At 44.5% G+C, this 13,055-nt stretch overlaps 1 non-coding gene across 1 annotated transcript; it reads right to left on the bottom strand.

Moving 5' to 3' along the window:
- Nucleotides 1–803: 803 nt before the first annotated feature.
- Trnas-cga (transfer RNA serine (anticodon CGA)) lies at nucleotides 804–878 on the bottom strand. Its single transcript has one exon. It is a non-coding gene; the product is annotated as a tRNA-Ser (tRNA).
- Nucleotides 879–13,055: the final 12,177 nt, after the last annotated feature.

Raw genomic sequence — 13,055 nt, 5'->3', positions numbered from 1 at the left:
GCAGCTTACGGATGACCCAGTTGTTTCGAAACTAGTCGCCAAACAGATGCACTGCAACAGTGACAGATTTGCTAGTAATCGTTTTAAAAACTAAAAAAAAAAGAAAATCATGTCAGCCATTTCCTGATTTCCTGTGTGGAATAATACGCTTGCATTATGTTGGTAAGTGCAAAGATAAAACTACTATGTAAAAGTATTCTACTAACATATCGAAACATAAACTGGTTCCTTTTCAACTAGTGCTTGCACTGCACATGCACAGAGCTGGGAATCCGATTTACAATAACAACACTAACAGATGTTTACCGCATAGGGTAACCAAGGGCAATAACGGAGGAATGTGTCCTAACTCTTTAATTACACTCTGTAACTGGCACCTATTAGCTTCGAGCTTGCCACAGAAGAAGTGTGAGTACCGAAGATGAATAACTGTTCATAACCAGAATGAGATTTTCACTCTGCAGCGGAGTGTGCGCTGATATGAAACTTCCTGGCAGATTAAAAGCTGTGTGCCCCACCGAGACTCGGGACCTTTGCCTTTCGCGGGCAAGTGCTCTACCAACTGAGCTACCGAAGCACGACTCACGCCCGGTACTCACAGCTTTACTTCTGCCAGTACTTCGTCTCCTACCTTCCAAACTTTACAGAAGCTCTCCTGCGAAACTTGCAGAACTAGCACTCCTGAAAGAAAGGATATTGCGGAGACATGGCTTAGCCACAGCCTGGGGGATGTTTCCAGAATGAGATTTTCACTCTGCAGCGGAGTGTGCGCTGATATGAAACTTCCTGGCAGATTAAAACTGTGTGTCCGACCGAGACTCGAACTCGGGACCTTTGCCTTTCGCGGGCAAATGCTCTACCAACTGAGCTACCGAAGCACGACTCACGCCCGGTACTCACAGCTTTACTTCTGCCAGTACCTCGTCTCCTACCTTCCAAACTTTACAGAAGCTCTCCTGCGAAACTTGCAGAACTAGCACTCCTGAAAGAAAGGATATTGCGGAGACATGGCTTAGCCACAGCCTGGGGGATGTTTCCAGAACATTGGAAACATCCCCCAGGCTCTGGCTAAGCCATGTCTCCGCAATATCCTTTCTTTCAGGAGTGCTAGTTCTGCAAGTTTCGCAGGAGAGCTTCTGTAAAGTTTGGAAGGTAGGAGACGAGGTACTGGCAGAAGTAAAGCTGTGAGTACCGGGCGTGAGTCGTGCTTCGGTAGCTCAGTTGGTAGAGCACTTGCCCGCGAAAGGCAAAGGTCCCGAGTTCGAGTCTCTGTCGGACACACAGTTTTAATCTGCCAGGAAGTTTCACTGTTCATAACGTTTAAGGTATCAATCATACAGCCCATGTTCACTCGACATTTTCGCCTTGTTTTCGTCTGTACTACCACCCTTCAAGCTGCAGAGTGTTTTCATTATCACTGTACATATACTCAAGCGGCAGCCGCCTCTCCTCACCCCTTTCCCTTGCGGGTGCATCAGTTTCGAGTGGAAGGCGGATAGGGAAGAGGGTGGTGAGAGGGGAGGGGGGAGGGCAGACCGTCTTTCGACTCCCTGCGCAGTTAGTGTTGCCCAGACTCATGCTTATAGCTGCTAGGGCAGGGTCCCACTCCGAACGCAACTGGAAACTCGTCGCTCTGTTGACAAGACTGTGTGGGAACCTTATTTCAGGTGATTCTTTAATAACGCTTCCTGGAGGCAACATCTCGCCACAAAATATTTATTTTCTCGAGGTCGAAATATGTCCTTCATTTAGGTTCTGCAAAGACTGACCTGTTCACGAAAAATACTAACTCTTATACTGTTGTGCAACTCGAACTAAAGTTATTTTTATTTATAATTTAGTTCGAATTTTTCTTTAGTATCATTTCATTTTATTATCCTCTTTTCTGTTTTTGTGCAAATTGTCTAATAATGACTTGCTACATATTTTAAATCGATAATTAAACTGTTTGTGTGGCTGTGAACGCAATAAAATAGTTTCTGTTCCTTACAGTATCGTGTACATCTACATTTATGTCCGTACATTGCAACAGACTGTTAGAAAGAGTAACAAATTCGAAGTGTGCATATAAGTAGAGCGGGAAAACAGGATAAATCCGAAATAACTTAAAACCCACTTGAAGGAGGAAGAGTGCAAACACAGCGCTGAAGAACCCTATGTCTGTGTGTTATTCCTCGCAGTGTGCAATGTGCAGTTGCCGCACTCAATGAGAAAACGGTTGTCCTAGTGAGCCGTAATGTCACAGTCTTATTAATCCTAGATCCTGGGTACATGTGTAGAGGAGACTCTTCGTTTAGCGGTGTTTATATTGTTTCCGCTTCCTCAATTTGTCTAACGCTGCTAGTGTGGAGGTTTCATTTAGGAATGCAGTTGTATCAACGTGGAACATATCAAATGAGGTAATATCTGTCTATGCATTCCCGTGCGCTGATATTGCAGGAACGTTTAGGGAATGTTTTCGGTTTAAAGCTTTTTAATATTTTAACTTATGCTGTGATTATTAGAATAATGTCGCTTTAAGCACTTTATAATTACATGAACTCATGGAGCATAATGTCTCACTGTACCATTTTCTTTTTAAAGCACAGAAAGTAGGAGAAAAAGTTTTCTAGGAGCTGTTCATTTCGTGAGCTTCCCGTTCTGTATCCAAATTACATATGTTCTGCTTCTCCTCCTAAATAGCTGGACTGATTTCAGCTAATATTGATACAAGTATCCCTTACTGTCAGGCAAAAATCGCTTTGGGAGTAAACACCACCTACCTATTATAGTTAAGAAACTGTGAAGTCATAAATAATGAGATACGTAAAAAACTGTCAAGTCATGCATCACGTTAAAAATTTATTATTTCTGTGCCACTGAATATATTTGCAATAGATTTGACGTAAAGTATCCACATGTACTGCTAAATGCACCTACAAAATCATGTCATGGTACCAAGCATATTTCTGGAAGTGTGGCCTCATAAACACTGAGATGGGTGAAACACTGCCGCATTGTACATGACGTTTAAATTTATTACTCCTATGCTAAAACCTCCATTCGCAACATATTTTGAAGGCAGTATCCACATATGCCGTTGAATGCACCTACACAAATATGTCATTGTCCTTCAAGAGATATGACGTATATACACTACAAGGGAAATCCATCGCACCCTCCTCCCCTCCACCCCCCCCCCCCCCCTCCTACCCATCAGATTTAGTGGTAAGTTGGACCATTGGAAGGCTTGTCAAATCTGAACACTCATCAAGCATGAAACCAGGAAGAATATGAAACTTTCTTGGCAGAATAAAACTGTGTGCAGGACCGAGACTCGAAGTGCTCACTTGCCCGCGAAAGGAAAAGGTTCCGAGTTCGAGCCTCTTTCCGGCACACAGTTTTAATTTGCCAGGAAAGTTTCATAACAGTGCACACTCTGCTGCACAGTGAAAATCTCATTCAGGAAGAATATGTACTGAACAGTGGTAAAAGAAAGCAAAATAGAATCACTGAATGGCCAGAATGTAACATGCCCAATATCGAGCGATAGTAACATGCTGCGTGTTGTGGTCGTATGATCACGGTGTTGGACTGATAAGAGCGAGGTCTAGGGTGAATTCTCTCTCGGACCAAAAATATCCTTTCGCAAAATTACGAACTGTCCATCCTTTCATTGATGTCTGTATTCGCTGTATTCAAATTTATGTATTTGTCGTGATGTAATATCCGTTTGCAACAGCGACGTGTAACGAAGGGAAATCCAGATGTACGTACCACCCATTTGTTCCACAAAGGTACCACATGGTATAACTCTTGAGATCCGTTCTGGAAGTTATGACTCTTGAATATCTTCGTTGTAATATAGTTCATACCCGTATATTCGTTGTTTTCATTTCTGTGAGAAGTCTATCAGCATCTCCCCTGCTCTCGCTATTCATCACAGAATATGAGACATGTGGTAAGAATGAACTGATGTCGCAAATAAATAACATTCCAGTAAATGAGATTCACAAGTAAATGTGATTCACCACAGAATACGAGTCTTGTAAGATTGTGTTACCGGCGCAAGTAGATGTGATGACTAGTGAGAGCAGGGGAGATGCCGCATAAACGGTTTTTCTTCTTCTTTCCACCGATCAGTACACCTTCTTCCTGTTTTTATGCTTGATCTGTGTTCAGTTTTTGACGGACTACCCATTACCCATTTATTTACCAGTAAATCTGAGGGAAAGGGGGGGGGGTGGAAAGATGGGGCGTTACCCTTGTGAGACGCGTGTAAAAATGCCGTATCAAAAATGAAGTTTTCATACGATTATTCTTTAGCGCTAACAAACTCCTCGTGTCAGCTTAAGGAAACACCTGATATCTTGCTTCACTTTTGACAGCTTTCAGCGGCGAATCACGAGCGGCCTTAAGCGAAAGCATTAGCCGTCTAGAGAGGTATGAAAAGGCGCCGCCATAGAGACACCCAGAGTACAGAAACTACCATACGTTTCTTAATTTTGATGCTGCATTTATACCTTTGTACATTATGCATATATTTTGTATGAACAACTCATAATTTGGAAGGTATTTCTACTAATGAATGTAAATGAATTTTTTCGATATTACACTAAAGACACAGTTTATTTCCTGTTCTTGCTCATAATAGAAAATGGGCAAAGCCAAATTTGTCAGCTAGTTGTTACTAATATTGATCATCAATGCGGACGTGTACAGACTTTCTAATTCTGTTCCTGTTAGTCGTTCATGGTTAATACACAAGAATATGACAATAGTTTTCAAGTGATTTCTTGCTGGGCCTTGATACCCTACTAGCCTATTCAAAAGTTTTTAAATACAGTTACCTGGACATGCATTGCAGCTCGCGTGATCCGAGTATTAGGTAATAGTTTAATGGCGCTTGCCTTAATCACGTTGCACTTAGCGAGACTCATTTACGTAATATCAAGAGCAGAGAGATTTCTCCCACATCGTCGTGTTGTAGATGACTGAAAAGGTAGACATCTACTGCAGAGTAGAGGTACATTTCCGTTCTTACACAGTTAAGCAACATCAATTGTAGGACCAGATTCATTGTTTACGGCGTTTAAGGAACAGTGAGGGTTCATTGATTTTGAACAATTTGAGACTACCTTCATCTTCACTATCTGTTTGCACTGTATTTCTATGAGTTACTGCACTGAGTTATGAAATTATTCTATTATTCAATACTTATAGCCATGGATAGGTACATTTTACATTCAGTGATTAGTTCTGTCATGGTGCAAGAATCATGTACAGCTGCCTATGTAAACGTCGGTTAGTTTAACACAGATACCGATGATGTACAATTAATCTATGTACATGTACTGTGTTAGCTCATATATCGAGTTTGCTCATAAATTTACTGCAGTTATACAGTAATCCATTAAGATCAGGTTTGTAGGGTTCACAGAAAGAGTGTAAAGCGTGCACAACTATACACACTGGAAGTCCAAATAAGGTAGTTTCACGTAATCTCACATAGTAATCTTGTGTAGGCAGCCAGAAGTATAAAGACTAAAATCTCTGCCTAGTTAACAAGAAGTTATTAATTTGTGAGTTCAATGAAGTTTTGAAGCTCATTTGTTATTTCTGTCGAGTTCTTTATTAACAGACATTCCTAACAGATACGACTTTGTAAGTTTATGCGCTGGCAGTTCATTTAAGAACGATGACTCTGTGAATTATCATACAAAGCGCTGTGAATAGCTTGCGCATGGCCATTAGTGACATTTATCTCCTAATAATACGCCCCACTGGCAGAACAATATTTCATGTCTATGACTCCTCTTCACTATAACGTTTCGTACAGAGCCCCTAGTATTTTAAACTTTTGTATAGATTGACTATTAAGAACCACTCGGAGATGATTTGTCCGTTAAATTTACTGTAACAAAGGTTTCGCCGCCAGATAACTATTATGTGCTTCGCCTTCATACATACTAAGCGATGTGGAAACTGCAATTTCCGTGAACGTGTTTTCATTACTATTCGTATGAATACTGTTCAAAATAACGGTGAGGGGATAAAGGTTCCATATTTGTGAAAACAAATTTCGTAGATAGGCACTCGCTGCATACTAAACAGACGTGAGCGTACACTTGTTTATCTTTTGTTACAACTGTGCTAAACGAAAGCTAACGCAGCGGAAAACTATGTACGTCATTCTGACTGAACGTGATGAGACAAAACAGAAAGAATCAAGTAGATATACACTGCCGCTCTTTAATGTTTGAAAAAAGACATGTGAAGATCTCTTAGTCTACTGACAGGCGTGTAAAAAAAGAAAACTTATTCATGTACACTTGCACAGGGTGATGGACTGTTGTCTATGTCCATACATTTAAAATGATGGCTCGAACTTTAGACCTTTCCTTGCAAGTTATGTTATTTGACACTTGTCTTAGTGTAAGGCTCTTTTTGAACGAGAATCCGTTGCTAGGGAGATCTTATAGATGTATGTTGACAAATTTATGGCACCTGGGTATCATAAACTGTTAAATTAACTAAAAACATAAATTCAGGTCATAGTTTCACTAAGAAATTGATATAGTATCCGGTGGTAGTGATTAAACGGTAGCTACTCACAGAGGTCCTATCTTGAATTCTACAGTCGTACTGCAAACAAACATGAGGCATATTCTAAAGCATTAATGCTGAACCGATCCACACTGATGTTTCGATATGTAACGGTTTAGGAAAGCGACGAGGCCAGAAAAGGTCAAACAAGTAAGAAAGGTACACTACTGGGCATTAAAATTGCTACACCACGAAGATGACGTGCTGCAGACGCGAAATTTAACCCACAGGAAGAAGATGCTGTCATATGCAAATGATTAGCTTTTCAGAGAATTCACACATGGTTGGTGCCGGTGGCGACACCTACAACGTGCTGACATGAGGAAAGTTTCCAACCGATTTATCATACACAAACAGCAGTTGACCGGCGTTGCTTGGTGAAACGCTGTTGTAATGCCTCGTGTAAGGAGGAGAAATGCGTACCATCACATTTCCGACTTTCATAAAGGCCGGATAGTAGCCTACCGCGATTGCAGTTTATCGTATCGCGACACTGCTGCTCGCATTGATCGAGATACAATGACTGTTAGCAAAATATGGAATCGATGAGTTCAGGAGGGAAATACGGAACGCCCTGCTGGATCCCAACGGCCTCGTATCACTAGCAGTCGAAATGACATGCATCTTATCCGCATGGCTATCTCGATCCCTGAGTCAACAGTTGGGGACGTTTGCAAGACAAACCATCTGCTCGGAGACCATGACTGCGGTTACCCTTGACACTGCATCACAGACAGGAGCGCCTGCGATGGTGTACTCAACGACGAACCTGGGTGCACGAATGGCAAAACGTCATTTTTTTTCGGATGAATCCAGGCTTTGTTTACAGCATCATGATTGTCGCATCCTTGTTCGGCGACATCGCGGTGAATGCACATTGGAAATGTATATTCGTCATCGCCATACTGGCGTATCACCCGGCGTGATGGTGTAGGGTGCCATTGGTTACACGTCTCGGTCACATCTTGTTGGCACTGACGGCACTTCGAACAGTGGACGTTACATTTCAGATGTGTTACGACCCGTGGCTCTACCCTTCATTCAATCTCTACCAAACCCTACATTTCAGCAGGATAATGCACGACCGCATGTTGCAGGTCCTGTACGGGCCTTTCTGAATACAGAAAATGTTCGACTGCTGCCCTGGACAGCCTGTTCTCCAGGTCTCTCACCAATTGAAAACGTCTGCTCAATGGTGATCGAGCAACTGGCTCGTCACAATATGCCAGTCACTACTCTTGATGAACTGTGGTATCGTGTTGAAGGTGCATGGGCAGCTGTACCTGTACACGTCATCCAAGCTCTGTTTGACTCAATGCCCAGGCGTATCAAAGCCGTTATTACGGCCAGAGGTGGTTGTTCTGGCTACTGATTTCTCGGGATCTATGCACCCAAATTGCGTGAAAATGTAATCACATGTCAGTTCTAGTACAATATATTTGTCCAATGAATACCCGTTTGTCATCTGCATTTCTTCTTGGTGTAGCAATTTTAATGGCCAGAAGTGTATAATGCTGATTTTATTACTAACCGCCGCTTACACAATTTGTTCAGTATGAGCAACAGAGACGTCGACAAGACGTTGCATCCGTAAAATGTTGATGTACGAGCTTTCAGATTACGTAGAGAACGAACGTGTCCCTGGTACAGCCATTTTTTACATATCCCCAGAGCCAAAATTCACGTGGATTCAGAGCAAATGATCTAACAGGCAATGCAACTGGAAAACCCCTGGAGATAATACGTTCATGGAAGGTTGTATCAAGCAGATATTTTACTGGGCCTGCGACATGAGGTTTTGTCCCATTTGGCTCTGAGCACTATAGGACTTAACTTCTAAGGTCATCAGTCCCCTAGAACTTAGAACTACTTAAACCTAACTAATTAAGGACATCACACACATCCATGCCCGAGGCAGGATTTGAATCTGCGACCGTAGCGGTCACGCGGTTCCGTACTGTAGCGCCTTTAACCGCTTGGCCACCCCGGCCGGCTGTCCCATTTGCATGAGAGCAGTGGGTTCCCCACATTTGCTCTCTACCAAAGCAGGAAACAAATGCAATAGAGAGAGCTGTCGGCAAGGTACAGATGTCGTGGTACCTCTGACTGGTCTTCAGAGTGCACTCGATTAGTAGGAGAACGGACCTAGAATAAAGGTGCTGATGAATTTATACTGCACAGTGACATACGGCATAGTGAAATGGCTCTTCATGAACAACACGCCATTTAAAAATGCCTCAGATTCTGCAACTCTGTATATTCACTGCAGGCTGTAGTGTAAAGTGTGCCTTGTCACTCCATATTGTCGGCCATATGTCATCAATGCCGATCCATGCCAGAAACCGAGACCAAATTCAGCGCCGTCTGGATCTTGTATCGGTACAAGTGTAAAATAGACCACGGGATGGCCAATTCTCGTGACACTGCACGAGCATTAGTTTTGCCCGCGGCACCTGCTGCACTGTCAGTAACAGCAAAAGCGACCTAGACAATAACTTCCACCGAGATAGGACACCTTCGTCTTCCAGGTGCCACACCAAGGTCATCCGTGTTTCCCAATTTCGTAATCGTCTTCTTCTGAGCATTTAATGACATCGAGCCTCTCCTCAGACCTTTCGCCGGCAGCACTCTCTCAATGCAGCAGTTCAATTGCTGCAGTTCACCAAAAAAAAAAAAAAAAAAAAAAAAAACGTTTCACTAACAGCACACGGTCTCTTTTCTCAACAGGACATTATTCACTCACGTTATGGCTTGTCAGCTGACAGCGTGGGTGTCGCACTGCCTTATAAATAGGGCACAGCGCCAGATTTGCACCTACTGGTCACAATCAGGAGTAATTTTTCTCTGTTGTAAATCGCTTTCGCGTTAACCCATCAGCTTATCTACCAAGTTTCGCTGCCACATGATAATTACAGTTCACCCTGCAACTGCGGCAGTGTTGCTCTTTAATTACTGCCACCCAGAATTTAATGGGGAAGTCCTACATCTTCAATCGATTCCTACGAAAACGTAGATGTAAAGGTCGCACTTAAAACTAGAATTAGTATAGTCAGAAAAGCATCTTCTGAGGGAGGCTATACGGCGCACAAAAACTAAATTACACGGCCAGGAACTTGTTAAGCCAAGGGCTGTTCTATTTCGGGTACAAGGTATACTAGTCTAAAATACGGTGGCCCAAAACTGTTTCGTCACTACCGAACATCCCTGACGGACCTTCAAGAAATAAAAAATGGTCATATAGTAGAAGGTAGCGGCCCGTTCCTAATCGTGCTGACGCCACCTGATTGCAACCTTGCGTCAGCGCCTGCAGCAGTCGAACAGTAGATTTAAAATACCGCGCATTATGTTCTAACTGTAGGCATTCGCTCCCGCTCTACAAATGAGATTGCTGGTCAGTGGCTGCATAACAGCACCGAAGGGAACAGCGCGGGAAATGAACATCATTTTCCCCCCACACACTCCGAAAGTTGGCTTATGTTCAGTGCCCAACAGAATCAAATGTTCATTGTTTCGAAACGCCGTAATTCCCACCTATTTGGAAGCATCAGTTTGAAATTTGGTTCAAAGGAGCGTACAAATCTCCCCTGTAATTGTGCAAAAGCATGGCGTTCTGCGACGCCACCCTAGCGCTCAAACGCGTTTCAGACAGCAAAGAGTCGACACAAGCGGAAAAGAAGGCCACAGGTCAGACGTCCACGTCATCCGTATTTAAGCTTAATGATGTGACGTTAGGACCAAATTTTAACACAGTTCTGCAACGCCATCATGGACGTGTCACCCTCTCTTACCCACATTTCTCACCTTCTTTTACCGCCTCTGCAATGGAGGTACGAACCGCGTTGCCCAGCTTAGAAATCATGCAGTTCTTCAATGGATGGCTGAGGAAAACATTCCACACATCACTGCTCAGAATCGGCACAGAAAGGCCACAGGGAGTGGCATAAAGGACGTCAATGAAAGCATACATTTCACGGTCGATAACGACAGTTTGGACTGTGTTGAGCAACAGCAAGGCGTGCTTCACCGTCTTTGACAATGTTGAAACCATGATACATTTCAGCCCTTCTCTAAGACATTCTAGGGGCTGCATTGCCATCGAACATAAACGCACCGGTTTCGAGCACGGTGCGACCGCAATTTTTGCTTCCAAATACACTTTTCAGCGACTAAGGACCGCTTAAAACCATTCGGCAAAATCTGAAAGGTGATACGAAGTAGAAAAGGGACTTCATGCTTTTACCATGAAACGAATACCCCCAGCTGCATACAGGCGCTGATGTAAGTCAACGGTCCGCAGCTCGTGGTCGTGCGGAAGCGTTCTCGCTGCCCACCACGCTCGGGTTCCCTGGTTTGATTCCCGGCAGGGTCAGGGATTTTCTCTGCCTCGTGATGACTGGGTGTTGTGTGATGTCCTTAGGTTAGTTAGGTTTAAGTAGTTCTAAGTTGTAGGGGACTGATGACCATAGATGTTAAGTCGCATAGTGCTCAGAGCCATTTTTTTTTTTTGTAAGTCAACGATGAAAGTTAAAAGTATGTGACCCGACCGGGACTCGACCCCGGGATCTCTTGCTTATATGGCAGACGCTCAATCCAACTGAGCCACCGAGGACACACAGCAGAGTGTGACTGCAGGGACGTATCTCTGTCACGCCTCCCGTGAGACCCAAATTCCCAGCGTATTCTCCCACACTATATTCATAGTGCCCCTGCCCTTTATACTTATCACTCGCGGCTTTTTGCTGATTCCCGTAAGAGTTCAGGCAATGTTTGTGCATAGTTTCATCCGCACAGAAGGATATGGTGAAATGGCCGGAGAGCCTTATATATATATAAAGATGGTATCTGTTCTTTCGGCAAAAAGCCGCAAGTGATAAGTATAATGGGCAGGGGCACTATGAATATAGCGCGGGACAATAAGTTAGGAATATGGGTCTCAAGGGAGGCGTGCCAGAGATAAGTCCCTGCAATCGCGCTATGCTGTATGTCGTCGGTGGCTCAGATGGGACAGTCTGCTTTCGGCCGGTGAGCGGCGAGGACGTTTTGTTTACGTCCCGCCCGCAGAGTCGCAAGCGCGGGTAGTTTGTTTACTTCCTCGCCGCAGCTAATACTCGCGTCCGTTAACACTGAGTCGCCATGGCTCATTCGTACAGAAAAGCTACCATCAACATCAGCTTCCAGCCCGACTACGCACGACCACGAGCCTTTGAAGTCGAACGATTCATCCGTGACGAAGTTCAAATACCAACACAGCACATCATCGGTATCCACCTATCCATCACAAGTAGCGTCGTTTACGTCAAGATGGTCGATGAGGAGTTATGTCACGCAGTTGTGAACAGATGCGCGAACACTCTGAAGTTCAAACACTCCGATGGTGACATCAAATGGTTCAAATGGCTCTGAGCACTATGGGACTCAACTTCTGAGGTCATTAGTCCCCTAGAACTTAGAACTAGTTAAACCTAAGGACATCACAAACATCCATGCCCGAGGCAGGATTCGAACCTGCGACCGTAGCGGTCTTGCGGTTCCAGACTGCAGCGCCTTTAACCGCACGGCCACTTCGGCCGGCACGATGGTGACATCGGAGACGTTACTGTTGACTATGCTGGACTGGGATTACGCACACTAAGAGTCTTCGAACTCCCTTTCGAAGCACCACCGGACGTCGTTACCTCAGCTTTTCGCCCTTATGGGACGGTAATTAGCCACGTGGCCGAAAAATGGAACACCTTCGATACGTACCAGGTCCTCAACGGCGTCCGACAAGTCATAGGTGGCTGTCGAGCAATAGTAATGTACGACGGACAACCTCGTACTTGCTCTGGTTGCGGCCAGGAGGGTCACGTGCGCTCGGCGTGTATTCAACGTCGGGTTACACAACTTCCATTACATGACACGACACCACCTCCTACGCTCACGGCCCTCCCCCTCAATTACGCAGAGGTGACACGATCGACCGTCATGACAGACGACAACCCCCCCCGGAAGACAGGAAGCGTTAGAATGCGCACCTGTCGCCGGTCCTGGGTTGACCAACACACTTACGGTATCTGCAGAGGTTGACGAACGCCGCCCATCGACTCCGCATGAAGATTCGGACGAGAGAACGGAACTCGACGCTAGGGTTGTACCGACCTCTGCCTTTCTACCTCAGGGTGATGCTATACGGAAACCACAAACTCTTTCGGACACAGAAACCCACGACCGCAAACAAAGGTCACCGAGAAAACATAAAAAGCGACGTCGCACACCCTCAGAAGATTGCCTCCGGCGTACGTCTTCTCCAGTTTACGACCGGACGGCCGACGAAACTACAAGGAAAATGAATGACACGAGATCGCCCTCACCTGTCACTTTGTCTGATTTTGACAAACCCGATTCCGCTCTCTCGGACAAACGGATGGCCAGTACAGTGCCCGCCGTTGGTACACAACCGGAAACAACTGCGGATTCACCCTTAGTCTCTC

This window comes from Schistocerca nitens, chromosome 5 (assembly GCF_023898315.1).
Source record: "Schistocerca nitens isolate TAMUIC-IGC-003100 chromosome 5, iqSchNite1.1, whole genome shotgun sequence".
Classification (NCBI taxonomy): domain Eukaryota; kingdom Metazoa; phylum Arthropoda; class Insecta; order Orthoptera; family Acrididae; genus Schistocerca; species Schistocerca nitens.
Note: the sequence above shows the minus strand (reverse complement) of the source record. Positions and strands in the feature narration are given on the sequence as shown.